The sequence below is a fragment of the Alnus glutinosa genome, chromosome 5 (assembly GCF_958979055.1).
Source record: "Alnus glutinosa chromosome 5, dhAlnGlut1.1, whole genome shotgun sequence".
NCBI classification, from domain to species: Eukaryota; Viridiplantae; Streptophyta; class Magnoliopsida; order Fagales; family Betulaceae; genus Alnus; species Alnus glutinosa.
The window spans coordinates 12,923,199-12,938,738 of record NC_084890.1 but is presented as its reverse complement, the minus strand read 5'-3'; positions in this window follow the sequence as shown (position 1 = coordinate 12,938,738).

Below are 15,540 nucleotides of genomic sequence, written 5' to 3'. Positions count from 1 at the left end.
AACAATTCATTGCATTAATATCAATTTAAGCTCAACTTTAATAATTAAACAATATTCTCCATTTAAATATAAAATGCAAGAATTATGATAAAACGTAGTGTGATAATGCTTATTTTAATAGAGAAAATATGTACTTTTAAGCTATTATCAATCCCCATGGGAGTGGTTCAGCCACCCTAGGTTGGCCAAGGGGGTGGCTCATTTTTTTTTTTAATAATTTTTTTTAAGTTTTAATATTTTTATTTTTTTAAGGCTTAGTAATTTTAACTTTTTAATTGATTTTTAGAATTTTTGTTTTCAAATGGATCTCCACTCCTAGTGTTTCACTTCTAGCATGTTTAGTTACTGCTGGACTTACTATTTCTTACTTTTTCTATTTTATTTTTTATTTTTTATACTAAGATATCAAAATATAAAGTTTTTAAATCACAGATACTAAATATGTTTTTAACCATTTGTTTTAATAGAATAGATGGAAAAGTTGATTGGAAATTATCATTCAATTGATAATGAGCTCCTTAAATTTTTAATTGGGACAATATCTTCCAAACTACTAAAAATTGTCAATGTCCAACTCAATGAAGAAAATACCATTAATAAAATAAAATAAAAAAAATTCTAAAAGCAGCTAAAACTAAAAAATTATATTTACAAAAAAGATTTTTTTTTTTAAAAAAATAAATAAATAAACTGCCACACAATTGAAATTTTTTTTAGAAGTTATAATTTTGTAATTTTTTTTTGAAAAAAAATATTTCATTTTTCTTTTTCCTTTTTTAATTTATAAGAGTATTTTTGTCTTATTAAAAAATTTTATACGATTATTTTTGTCTTTTTACTAGCCTTATAAGGACATTATCTCAATTAAAAATTTAGAAGGAACATTGTCTTTTCTTTTTTTTTTTTTTTTTTTTTTTTTTTCCTCTTAAAAACCGATGAACACGTCTTAATCTCAAACGGTAAAAACTTTTAAAGCAATTTGCACTGAGAACAAAATCCAAATTTCATTTTTTGAGTGACTGAGCGTCTGAGCCCACGTTACATTCCCATTGTCAGCTGCTCATCGTTTGGGATAAATTCACAACGAGAGAGAAATGACAAAAGAAACATGTGCAGCTACTTTTCTACATTAATCTATAAATGAATGAGATACGAAACGTTTATAATTTTTATATAATTTTTAAAAAGATTAATCATTAAATATGTATGACTCACACACATATATATATATAAAAGAGATCAAATTATTAGTTTGAAAATAATAATAATTAAATTTGTACAAGATTGTATAGAAGTTATAAATAAAACATATCTCAATCTATAAATAATTAAGAATGGTAGTTGGCCACCCCGTGATACAACTACATACCACTTTTGTCCTTTTTTATTTTTTAATTATTTTTATTAAAAAAAAATTACAAAACCATGTATATAGATTGGGTCTGATTTTATAGTTTTTTATTTTTTAAAAAACAAAGGTAGCCAATAATAGTGTCATTTTGGACCCTCCATTCAAATATCTCAAATTTCATCCCCATCTTTTATTAGATTTTAATTTCTTATCATGACCACCGAAGGTGAGTGGTACCGTTGCAAAAAGTAGGTATGGAGTAGGGCTCCGATCCAACCATGGGTGCAATGTTGGTTATCTCCGGATTATTTGCCCACCACTAGGGGCGTTTGCTAGTGTGATTTTCTAGACAACCAAAAACAAAAAAAAATGCGATTATAAAATTAATAGTAGAAATTAACGTTTTTAAAAACCAATATTTAAAATCTCACTTTTTGAAATCACAAACATAAATGGATCCTCTGTAGAATTAAGAGCCTCTTTAGAATTTGGTCGGGAAATAGAGTTTTAATCTATAGAAAAAGCTCTATTTCAAAACTTCTCCAAAATGCAATTTTAAACTCTTTGTATAGCAAAAAAGTAAAAGAAAATTCTATAAATTTTTTACCAAATGGACCTATTTTTGGTTGGCAAAACTTTTATATATAAAAGTAATTTTTAAACTGTTTAACGTAATCGAATATTGACTCTAAAATCTTAATGTACTCGTGTCAAAGCTACGGTTGAACCTACCTAAAGAAGTGTAAGTAACTCCCTTATTTTCTATCCCGTTTAAGAAAATGAAAAACCTCTGTTCTCTCTCTGCTCCTGATAAGCCTTCTGAACTTAAAATGTATGGTGGGCTAATTAGTGGTTTTTGGAAAAAAACCGCTAACCCTACATGTATATAAAATGACGTCGTTTAATGAAATTAATTTTTATTCATCAAAATAATAATAATAATAATATTGAGCTTTGTACATTTTGGAGACTTCTAATTATTTTTTTTAGAAAAAGGCCCACAACTATCTAAAATAGGTCTTAAAAAGAGGCTCAAAGAAAGTGGTTATGAGTTTCAATAACTGTTAACCTGTAGTTATTTTAAAACCGTTAATCGTATAAGGTAGTTACAGTTAGTAGTTAGAGACAATAATTGCAATTGCTTGTACATCTCTAATGAAAGTCATAAGGATATAATCATAGACGGGATATGTTATCTAATCACTTGACCACTTCTGTTTTAGGTATAATTTGGTTATTTCACAATTTCAGGCCATTTAAAAGTGATTTGTACATCTAAACTAAGTTAGAAAACATGTGTAGCACATATGAATCATGACAGAATATGGAAAACAATTTGAAATTTGAAGTTGAGAATTGCAATTACCTTGGGGGGACAAAATTTTTCCTACAAATTGGGTTGTAAAGAAATTTTTATGAAAAGCACATATTTTGGAGCGGACAAAAATTTCCTACAACTTGACACGTGTAGAAAATTTTCTACAACCCACATATAAAATTGACACGTATCCTTTAAACATGTGAGAAGCATATGTTTTTTTATTTTTTTATTTTTTATTAATGCTATTAAAAAAAAATGTAAGAAGCGCATACTATTTAAATAACATGTGTTTCTCACATGTCAAGAGACATATGTTAATCTTATATGTGCGTTGTAGAAAATTTCTTACAAATCGGTTTGTAGGAAATTTCATATAACCCACATATAAGATTAATATGTATCCTTTAAACATATGAGAAATCCATTTTTTTTTATTAATGCTATTAAAAAAGCATGTGAGAAGCATATGCTATTAAAACAACATGTGCTTCTCACATGCCAATAGACACATGTCAATCTTATATGTGGGTTGTATGAAATTTTTTACAAACCGGTTTGTAGGAAATTTCTGTCCTCTTCTATGGTCCTTTTATATTGACATGGCACATTGTATTTTGTAATAAAAACAAGAAAAAAAAAATCAAGTTGTAGAAAAATAGGGTGCCTTGTCAGCATAGAAAAATCCTAAAAAGACATTAGAATGGGCTCTAACATTTCTCTTTTTAATAATATGTACTCAATGTTTGTTTTCACTTCTCAATTGTTCAAAACTCTTATAAAATATTAAGGGCCTCTCTAGAGAACTTCCCCAAAAGAACCTGGTGTTGCCGGGGGAGGGAGGCAGCCTCCCTCCCTCCGGCTCGTTGTGTCCCTTAGTCCTCCTCTCGGACTAAGGTGTTTTGTTTCCTTCCTGAGTTTTCTTAGTGGAGGCTAGATTTCTCCCAACCATTAGAGCTGTGGAGCTTTTGTTCCCCCCCCCGTAGATCTGGTGGTGGCTTTCTTTTCCCTAGCCTTTTGAGGCTATGGTGGCTCGTTGTGTCCCTTAGTCCTCCTCTCGGACTAAGGTGTTTTGTTTCCTTCCTGAGTTTTCTTAGTGGAGGCTAGATTTCTCCCAACCATTAGAGCTGTGGAGCTTTTGTTCCCCCCCCGTAGATCTGGTGGTGGCTTTCTTTTCCCTAGCCTTTTGAGGCTATGGTGGCTTGATTCTGTGTTTTTGTTTTTTCTTTTCTTTCTTTTCGTCCCAGGCAAAAAATCTAAAATCAAGGTGTCCAGATTGGGGAAGTGGCGGCCGTTCGTGTCATTTAACGGTGGTTTTGGCCTTTTTCTTCAACTGTTTTTGTTGACTTTTCAAAGCCAGATCTACTCAACCCCGTTGCTTTTTTCAAGACATGCGCCGCTCAACCGAGTTCCCTGTCCTCGTCCGCTCCTGCTGCTGGAAGCATAGGTTAGGCCGGTCGTCGGATTCCGGCATGTGGCCTGCACGCACCAAAGAACCCTTTGCTCTTTGGGGCGCATGACAGCCACGCTCCGCCATTTTCTGGCCGTGCACGGTGGGAATGGGGGCTATGGTGGCTGATCTACGGCTGAGTGGCACCGGTGATGGCGCGTGCCCTCTACACGCTGCCGTCTCCGGCAGAGTCCGCCCCTGCCTCTTTTGCTGGCAGCTTGGTTTTTTGGTTTTTTTTGTTTGTGTTGTGTATTTCCTTGTTTTCTCTTGTACAGTATGCCTGTGTATTGCTCAGATTTCCTTAGAATTTTTGTTAGCTTGATGCTAGATCGGCTCTCTTTTATTTGAGAGTGAGCGTTAATGTAAGAGAGGCTCAAATGTAATTCTGGTAAGGTTTAATGTTTTTGCTCAGGCAACTGTTTTTTAAGTCAGATCCTTCTGGCTTAGAGTGTAAGGGGGGTCCTATCCCTCTATTTCTCAAGATGTATGCCTTAGGGCTTTTTTAAGCAATATATAGTAGCACATGCTATATGTTCAAAAAAATAAAAATAAAAATAAATAAATAACATGTACTCAATGGACAATTGACACTTTTAAAACTGGCCTTAAAGAAGTTCTACAACCTCAACTTGTAGGAAATTTGGAAGGCAATAGTTTACGTCCTTAAAATTTATGCTTGTAGTATGCTATGGTTTTGAAGAGTTGCCTGTCCTACCAAGGCGAGGGTTAAATTATCAAAGGACATGCATTAAGGTTGGGAGGAGACTTGAGTAGGTATTTTGTGAGGTAGAAATATGTTTGGTTTTATTTTTAGTTCAAAAAATATAAAACTGTGCCAAAATGACATGTACGTTTTCAAAAACTGCTTTTAAAACATGATTCAAGAAAATAATATTTTTTTAAAAATATATATATAGTTGATTTTTAAAAAATTATTTTTTATTTTTTTATTTTTAATTTAGGAAAAACAAAATTGTTGAAACAGCTATGCTTTTAAGTTTTCATTTTGTTACAGTTTCTTAAAAGCCATTTTCAGAAAATAAAATCTAAAGGTATATTTCAAAACACAATAATACTACTCTTTACATTAATTTATATTATACTTTTTTGATGTGGTTTGTTTTAAGTGGCCGAATTCAAAGTTCTTTATTGGATTGCAAGTTTGTGAAAAATTCACCCAAAATGTTTGGAAAAAAATTGGCCGGTCAGGCTTTAATGGAGGTGTTTGGTAAATATTGTTAAATTGATTTTTTTTTTTTTTTAGTAGTAAAAAGTGATTAATGTGATGTAAAGAGAAAAAAATTTGTATACAAAAATTAAAAAAGTTTTATATTACTAACAATTTATAGAGGCACATGGGTCGAAAAATGTGAAAAAAAGAATGTAAAACATGCACGAAATGACTCTTCCTGGCCATAACTAAAGAAAACTAATAATAATTAAAAAAAATTGACAAAATATGAGTTGATGACCGATACTTTTTAGAAAAATAAATAAAAAATAAAAATTATGACTATAAAACTACTGTTTTTAAGTGAAGAAAATGATCAAAAATGGTGTACTATATGCTACACCTATTATGAAGCAGGCTTTCCATTGTTATGGGTCAACAATTTCCTATAAAATTTTTCTTTTTTAATTACATGTGCATCTCATATGTTTTTTTTATTAGTTTAAAGGACACTTGTTGATTTTAGAAGCTAATTTGTATGAGTTTCTTACAAATTGGTTTATAAGAAATTAGTGTCCGATTAAATTAGCCTACTTTTGGCATGACCTAGAGCCAAACCTAGTGGCAACAAAAATCGCTAGCGGACCACGCCTGATAATATGAAGGTTTGGCGAAACCTAAATTGGTTAGGACGATCGGACTAAGCCTATCAAGAATAAGCAGACATAAAGGAGCATCAAAAGGGTCGCTTCCACAATATTCCAACCCTTACCACTAGGACTACTGGCATTCTATTACTGCCAGAAAGTGACAGAGGCATGAGCTAAGGGAATAACAGTCATAAAATCAAATTCTGTTAAACCCCAAACCTTCCCTCAGACAAATATGCACAGAAAACACTCTGTAAAAGAAAATTGGGCTCAATCGTTGAATGAGACGCTGATTTTATTCTAAACAAACACTTGTTTTCCCAGTTTGCATTCATTTTCAAAGTCCTTGACTAATGGCATTGAAGTAAACCCCAACTAAACCACCAGCGCGACACTTTAACTCCTCTTGGAGTAATTACCTTTTTCCCCATGAACTACAAACTTTTGCACAAAGCCCTCACAAACTATCAATTCGACCAAAATAGAGCATTCAACTACCAAAGACAACCATTTTCTCCTCTTCCGTCAGTCAAATGGGTTAAAACAGACGGTCAAAGGGTCACGTGATCGTCACATGCTGTTTTACCCTCATTTTCTTCCTATTTTCCCCCCATGAACTACCATCATCTTCCAACATGCCCTCATGAACTACTATCATCTTCCAACATGCCCCCATGTAAAACGGCACGTGATGGTCACGTGACCCGTTAACCGTTTGTTTTAAGCCTTTAACTGACGGAAGGGGGGAAAATGATTGTATTTGGTAGTTGAATGCTCTATTTTGGTCGAGTTGGTAGTTTGTGGGGGCTTTGCGCAAAAGTTGATAGTTCATGAGGGAAAAAAGTAATTACCCCAACTCCTATTTGTTTATCATCTTGCAGGCATTGTAAATCCGGAACTCGATTTATGATCATTTCACATCTTGAGATACCATCAAATTAAACCATCAATACTATACACACAGGCCAATTTGTGAGCTTCATTTGATGGTTCATGCATATGATGTAATTCTAATTTGTAAGGATTATATCTTTATCTAAATAGCTTATCTAGTCTAAATAAAAGTAGTAGTTTGAATAAGAATCTTATCTCTTATGGTGAGAGAAGACGAGTAATAGTAGTTGTTTTCATTTAAAAATCTATTTGAACAGTAATAGGTTATCTAGCTGAATGTATGAGATAACTCTATCTAGAATAGAGTTACACTCTCATGGGGATTTTGTTAGCTTTATTGTGTATTTAAAGGAAAGATTATGGAATATATGTTATGTTGAATTTTGTTAAGTAAAATACAGTCTCACTGTGTTTTTTGGGAGTTCCTGGCTCAGTTCCTGGCTCACTCGAAACAGTCAACCTATCTATTTCCTGTGTTCTTTGTCAATTGGTTCACATCAGCATCTGCCCGAAAAGACAATTTTCATAGATAGATTTTAACCACACAAACCCCTTTCTGTTAAGGATTTCACAAAGAAATTGAAAAGTTAAACATGTTAGAGTATATTTGAGATTCGATATTATTTATGATCATAATCAAATCAGATTTGAATACATTTGATTCTGATTTGATTTGATCTTCCATACCGTTTTGTATTCTCTCTACATCTCTATGAATATGAATCATTTGTATTGTAAATCATTAAGAAATAAGAGCAACAATGTATCTTTTTTGTCTTTACTCTGTAGATGTAGGTCATAAACCAGACTACTTAAAAAATCTCTTTTCCATTTTCTATTATTCCACTTTCGTCTTTATTTTTCATTTAATTATCTTTTCTTTCATGGTATCAGAGTTATAGGGTAACGTCAATATTCGATGGTTCTGTAAAATTTTTCTTGTATTTTATTTTTTTCTTGATAGCCAGTATTTTGCAGATCTCCTCATCATAGATCTTGCATATATAGTATCTCTCACACACACACACACACACAAAAACAAAAACAAAAAAACAAAAAACAAAAAAAAGTGACGATCTAATCTCTTTTGTTCTTCGTGTTTCTCTGTTTTTCCTATTCATTTTATTACACAATGGAAGACCTACACTTTATCTCTGCAGCCTTTTGGTTCTCAGTTTTCATCACTATTGATCAAGCATGGCTTTCAGCCTACCTTTCCAGATCCACACTGCCCCACCTTCAACCCAAGTCCACCATCGTACACCTCTCCATGGCTCCCGCCGCCGCCACCTGCTGGCCATCGCCAGCGTCAATCCACCGTAAAGAAGCACGGTTGCCGTTTCTTCTATTGTTAAGATGCGAAGAGACGAAGAGTGTTTTCTGATGCGAAAAGATGAAGAATGCTTTCTGGTTCAGCAAGAAAGGAAAGCCAACGTGTTTGCTGCGTTTTGTTTTGTTTGTTTAAAAAAAAAAAAAATGATGAGACAGAGAGTTTGTGTGGTGCATGCAAGGTATGAGAAAAAAAAATGATGAGAGAGAGAGAAAGGTTTGGTTATTTTTTTGGTGAATGGATATTCATGTATGCTCTCGTGAAGATGAAAATGTTAAAAAAAAAAAAAAAAATCAAAAGAGGCCAAGTTACTTATATTATTCTTGTCCTTTGTTAGCTTATTATCTTGGTCATTAATTAATTTTTTGGCCTTTGTGGTATTGTGTAAAGACTCAGGCCTATTATTTGTGGTATTGTTAAAAACCCATGTTAATTTTAGCCCATAGTTGGCTATCATTTTAGCTCATAGTTGGCCCACTTTTTGGCATTTGTAGTAATGTTTAAAACCCATGCCTTGCTTAGCCCATAGTTGGCTTTGATTTTGGCTCATAGTTACTCTATTGAAATTTAAGGCGCATCTCCAATTACCGTCGCTGCCCGCCTCCATTCATCGCTATCGATCATCGTTGTTGGTTGTAATCTCCAAAAGAAGAAGAAATAACTTATTGCAAACTCAAGCTTCTAGATTAATGTTTCACCTTGAGTTTGAATGAGGGTGTTAGAGTATATTTAAGATTCGATATTATTTATGATTATAATCAAATCATATTTGAATACATTCAATAATTTTAATTGGGAAATGCTATAGAGGAGCCTTTTGTCCGTCCTTCATCAGCCGCTTTCCCACGTGGCAGTGGCATTTTATTAAAAAAAATTTGAAACCAAAATCACGGGTGGTCGAGAACAAAAACCATTTCCCCCCAAAAATTCTCCCCCCTTTCTCTTTCCCTCGAAACCAGCAAACCAAAACCATTGGCTGAAACAATTTCTCTCCCAGCTCTCTCACAGACCGGCACCGGCATTGCAGACCAAAACCATTTCTCTCCCAGCTCTCTCACAGACCGGCATCGGACCAGCAGACCGGGTTTCTCGACGACCCACCGACCGGCCGTCCCAGCTCTCCCTGTTGAACCCAGCAGACCGGCCCACCGACGACCCACCCGCCTAGCTCTGTCGGACCCACCGACCGGCTGCCCAGGTCTGACGCCGACGTCGCGCTCTCTGTCGAACCTAGTAGACCGGCCATCCCAGCTCTCTCACAGACCGGCCGTCCCCCCCTTTCCACTGAGCTCCCCCCATTTCCAGCAGCCCATTTCCGGTAGGAGTCCCCCCCTTTTGTACCCATCTCCACCGCTGACCGAGCTCTCAACTTCCGGCGCCGACCGATCTCAAGTTCTCTCCAAGGTCTCCATTTTTTTTTTTTTAAATGAAATTTACTTACTGCTACTCTGACCTTAATAGGCATATTATGTTGCTCATAAATTTAGACTTGTAATCTTGTTCCTTTGGCAAGAGGTCTATGGGTTATTGTCTTCAAATTAAATGAGCATAGGGAATTACCGGACAAATATATCTTGCTGTGACAAATGTGCAAACATGTAGCTTTTGTGTTTTACTTGTTTGTTTGATTTTATCGAAATGGAAATCTTTGTAATGGAGATACACCTATAGAAGATACACCTTATTATTTCAATTGCTGATATTGCAGTAAAATTATCTATTAAAAGTTGATTTCCAAGGACTTATATCATCATGCAGCTATGTAGTTGTGAGTTGTTGTAGATAGTTTAGCTGCAGTTGCTTGTTTTTCTGTAGTTGGCTATTTGTTTTGTTGAGTTTGTAGTTGTGTAACTCTGCTTTGATGGTTTAGTTGTTAATAATATGCTTATTCATCTAAAAAAAGAATGCTAATAGAAGCTGAATTGTAACAGAACTAAAATTTCATATAATTTTGGTATGTTTTTCAACCTCCATCCATTGTAACAGAACTAAAACAGCATGACCATGCATATTATGTTTCTCGTCCTGGTTGTGAGGATTCTATCCTTTTTCCCTGATTTTTTAAGCTCATCTTTCACTGACTTTGTTCAAACTATATGTATGTACCTATATTTTGGCAAAGGATAATTTAGTTGTTAAGACTTGTCAAAATCCTCTGGTTCTCATGTCCATTCTTTGTCATTTAATTAAGTAGACATAGAACATGTCACACAAAAGCTAATAGCACTCTCACTGAATGGTTAGAAATGTTTGAAAGTTGAATTGGAAACTAACATCCAGTGCATAAACTAACAGATGATACAACCTCAGGAAATCATAAATCAATATGAAGTCTGTCTTCTTCTTTTTGGTGCCTAGAAGTCTTGTAATGTATCTTTCTTCAACAGGTTTTTGTTGTTCTTGAACCAAATAGGCAGGAGATCATCTATTCAAACTACCCTTATAGTATTATATCTCTTTACAAGTTTCCCAACTGTGCTGTTCAAAATTATAAGGGCAGTTTTCTATTATTGTATTTATTATAGTGTTCTGCTACTATGTTTGCTAAACTTATTAATCTAAGTAATACAGAGGTCAATTTGGTTGTTGGATTGCCTTTCTTGCTGTCACAGCAAACCTCTTCTGCCCTCAAACCTGGCCCTGCACTTGGAGGGTCTCCTTTGTTTCCTTTTTCTTAGTAGAACTTTAATATAGATACCAAATCGTGTACAACCAAACAACAAGGCATAAAGAAATTAAACAGCAAGGAACATGTCAAGACTCTATCTGCTACCCTCCAAAGAATAAAATGTGTTCATGCTCAATTGCCTGGCAATTTCTACACTATTAGAGATCCTTACTAAAGATATCTGGGGCCTAAACCCCAATAAGTTTAGCAAACATCTAGCATAAACTTTCCCTCCCTCTAGACGTGATATTAGCTATTTTTCAAAGATATATAAAACAGGTCACTTTCTTATCCATAATCCCTTTAAAAAGATAATATCATCAATGAGAAACTATTGCCTTTTTCCATATGATGTCCACTTGACATATGTGATGTTGTGTTTCTTTATTTTTGCTTGTGGATGCATGAAACATTGGTAATAATTTTTTAGTTGGAGCTCTCTCTCTCTTCTTTTTGTGTCTGATGTATTTGCTATTTCTATTTCTGCAGTCAGTTGATACTTCGATGGTACCTCCTCATGACTTCTTATCTGTCAATCAATCACTGGCTGAAACACAGGGCAATCCTCAATTGCCTACCACTCCTATGGACGAAGAATGTGAATCAATGGAGTCTATAAACTCCAATAATGAGGCAACTAAGAAGGACACTCACGAGGTTCTCAAGCCAACTGCAGTACATTCAACGAGCCCGAATAAGATTGTTTTCATATAAGTTTACTTAATTCAGTTCCTAGCTTGTACGCCATAGCATCCTAGCATGTCATCAGAAAATTATTTGAATCTTTTTCCATTTTGTCTTATATTATTCGTTTCATTCCTCTGTTCCCTGATGTTGGTCATGTATGACACTATACTTAAAAAGTTATGCAATACTAAACACCTGAACATATATATGTTGTGGTGACTTGTATAATTATTTTAGCTTGTAACACAAATCCAAAAGCAGTGCTTGGATTAGGAGTCAGTTACAGAGTGATGCAATTGTGCAAGTTTAGTAGCTCTTTTTGGTTGAGATTTTGTTGTTGTATATTGGAAGAGAGTAATGTTTTTTTGCACAAATCCTATACAACTTTTGCACAACTCTAACGACCTGTTTTTAATTTTTTACATATCTGAAAAAGAAAAAGGAAATTTACACGCCAATTTTGGATGCTTTTATCAAGTGAATATTTTTGAAAGAATAAATGCTTGAAAGAATTTACACGCCAATGTTTATGTCTTCAATTTTTGGAAAAATAAATGCTGTAGATAAAAAAAATCAGCAGAACTAAAAGATGTAAATTCTAATGGTTGCTCCAAGAATGTGTCTTGTGAGGTATCATCACAAGACACATTCTTGGAGCAACCAATATTAGTTGCCCAAGTTTCAGCATGATCTATCATTCTTAATTAGTACATAAATATTAGGCAATCTAGCTACAGTAATTTTCTGTCCTCCTGATAACAATTGGGTCTTTGATTGCAAACATTTATAAATTGGTTAACAAAACATGTAAAAAACAAAGATTATACATTACATCCAACTAACCTATCATACACAATTGTTTAAACAACTAAAAAACAGATAGCGGACTAAACATAACATTACATTAAATACCATTCATTACTAGCAAGTAAACTATCATATTACATCCAATTACAAAATAACATTCCTCTACAAAGTGACCGCATTACAATCCAATACAATACATCCCAACTTGATACAATCCATTATCTTCGTCTCGTACGTAGTCATTTCGTTATTAGCCCATGCAAAAAAATCACAATCACCCTTTCTCTGCATGACAAAGCAAGATTAAAAAATGTTATCACCACCTATTAGCAAACAAAGTATAACACAATATTAATTTCAAAAAGTACCTTATAATTTTCACAACCATACCACTTTTTGGCAGTATTTGTATCAGTCCAAGAATACCTTACATGTGCAGGCACTCCACAATAACATAACGGACATGCACTTGACGCACTTGACGCACCACTATTTACCAACATTTTGTCTTGCCTATGCAAAAGACCAACCAACCAACCGTAGAAAATATCATTCAACCAACTAACCAATCTAAGCATGAACCAACCAACCGTAGAAAATATCATTCAACCAACCAACCAATCTAAGCATGCGAGCATGTCAAATAAGCATGTCAAACAATCACCAATCAAAAAAATATCAAAATAAAAATAAACAATCCTCAGGTTTCCAGAAAAAATAACAAAATTATTTCTTCTTTTGTTTTATTCCAACACTTGTATATGTGCTCAGACCCTCTCATCTTCATTTTCAACTAACCTTTTACTATGAACCATTAACAAAAATATATTTCTTGAATAACATAGGAGTTGTTAGAGGTGACCATAAACACATACATTCCATAACCAACCATGCATTATTATACACAGATAAAAATGCTCAGCGTCTTGAACTTTCCAAAGCAACACACAAAACAGCTCCAATCTCTCTCTCATTACAAAGCAACAAAAGCCCATTATAAATTAACAAAACCCCCAACCTCACCTCAGAACCCAAAATAGGTGTTATAAATATGGGTTTTTTAGTTGAGTCACTAAATAAATAACATGTCATTCATTATACACAATGTTATTGGTTTTGGATACACAATCAATCAAGGAATATACTAAACAGCTCTGTTCATCAAAAAAACAAGTAAAACTGCCACCATGGAAAACAACTAGTCCTCCAAACCATCCATGAAAATGGGAAGCAACTAAATTATTTTAGGGCAAAAAGCATGCTAAATATATACAGAAAATAGCAAAAGCATTCTAAATGATTGGAGATGTCCATACTTGCAACCAGATAATAGCAAGAGCATTCTAAATGTCTACAGAAATCCAATTCAAACAGGGAAAAAAAAGGTGAAAAAGATATTCTAGAACTACTTGGAAAAAAATTGACTATCACAATAACTAGAACTTCATATGCCACTGGAGGAGAGGGATGGGCTGAAAAAAAAATTGGGCAGAATGAGACGGGTTTCGTCAGATATGAAGACGGTTTTGAAATCGGGCGGTTAGGAAAGGGGAAACTGGTCAGCGGCTAGGGCTTTGCTGCTCGGTGGTGTGGAGGAAGCTGAAACACTGTCGGTGAGGGAGGGGGAAGTTGAAACGATTGGCTTATCAAGAGAGAGAGAGAGATACCGTAGAGAGAGAATACGGTGGTCGCCAGCTCCTGGTCTGTGAGAGAGCTGGGTCCGCGCGGGTGGGTCGTTGAGAAACCCGGTCGATCTGGGCAACGCCGGAGATCCAGTGCCGGTCTGTGAGAGAGCTGGGAGAGAATTGGTGGGCCGGTCTGCTGGGTTCGACAGAGAGTGCGACTTCGGCGTCAGACCTGGGCGGCCGATCTGTGCTGGGTCCGACAGAGCTAGACGGGTGGGTCGTCGGTGGGCCGGTCCTCTGGTTTCGAGAGAGAGATCTGGGACGGCCGATCGGTGGGTCGTCGAGAAAACCGGTCTGCTGGTCCGGTGTCGGTCTGTGAGAGAGCTGGGAGAGAAATGGTGGGCCGGTCTGCTGGGTTCGACGTCGGCGTCAGATCTGGGCGGCCGGTCTGTGCTGGGTCCAACGGAGAGAGAGCTGGGTGTCGGATGGGAGAGCGAGCGGTGTCGGCGTTCGTTGGCAAGGGCGTCGGATTCGGATTTTTGGCCGGTGGGCCGGTCTGCTGGTTTCGAGGGACTCCGAGAGAGAGCGAGCGGCGTCGGCGTCGGCGTCGAATTTTCGGTCGGTGGGGAAGGGCACGGTGGAGAGGGGAGATTTGGAAAATGGCGGAAATTTTGAAAATTGAACGTAAATGGCGACACCCCTTTGTTTTGATTGCTTCTTTTGTTTGTTTAAAAAAAAAGGAAAAAACAATGACACGTGGAAAAAAGACTGAAGAGGGACGGATGCGTTGCGCATGCGTAGAAGCTCTCATTTTAATTTGATTTGATCTTCCATATCTTTTTGTATTCTCTCTACATACCTTTTTGTATTCTCTCTACATCTCTATAAATACGGATCATTTGTATTGTAAATTATCAAGGAATAAGAGCAACAATGTAACCCTTTAAACTTTACTTTATGAACGTAAGTCATAAACCAAACCACGTAAAATCTCTTATTCATTTCTTATTATTCCGCTTTTGTCTTTATTTTCCATTTAATTATCTTTTCTTTCTAAACACAACAAATTATCAAAAGATATCATTCAGTGGAATAAAAATTATTAAATAAATACATCAAGATGTTCTTTTTTATTATTGTGGATTATTCGTTATAAAAAAAGGGACAATTGTTTAACCATCCTATCAGAAATTCAATGGAGGCGAAAAAGCCACGTTGCTCGATCCTGATTCCCTGTGGGCCGGGTGCCAATCTGAATGTGGCAGTCTGGCAGAGTGGCAGCCAGCATATATAATAAAGGGGTAATGTTAAAAATACAACTCCACCTTATTTATTGCACAACTTCAAAGCACAATGGGACGTGACTTATTGTGTGAACCCCACTTTAATGCGTTTTGAAGTTGTCCAATAATTAGGATGAAGTTGTTTGTGAATCAGGGCCCACAATAAAGTTATCCTACCCTTTTGATCTTGTTGTCTCTTGTTAACTTATCGTATTTTTACATCAATGATGCTTTACATTAGATATCACTTTAGGTTTTGTTTAGTTCGTGGAATGGATATTTCATTAAGAAAATGAATAGTTATTA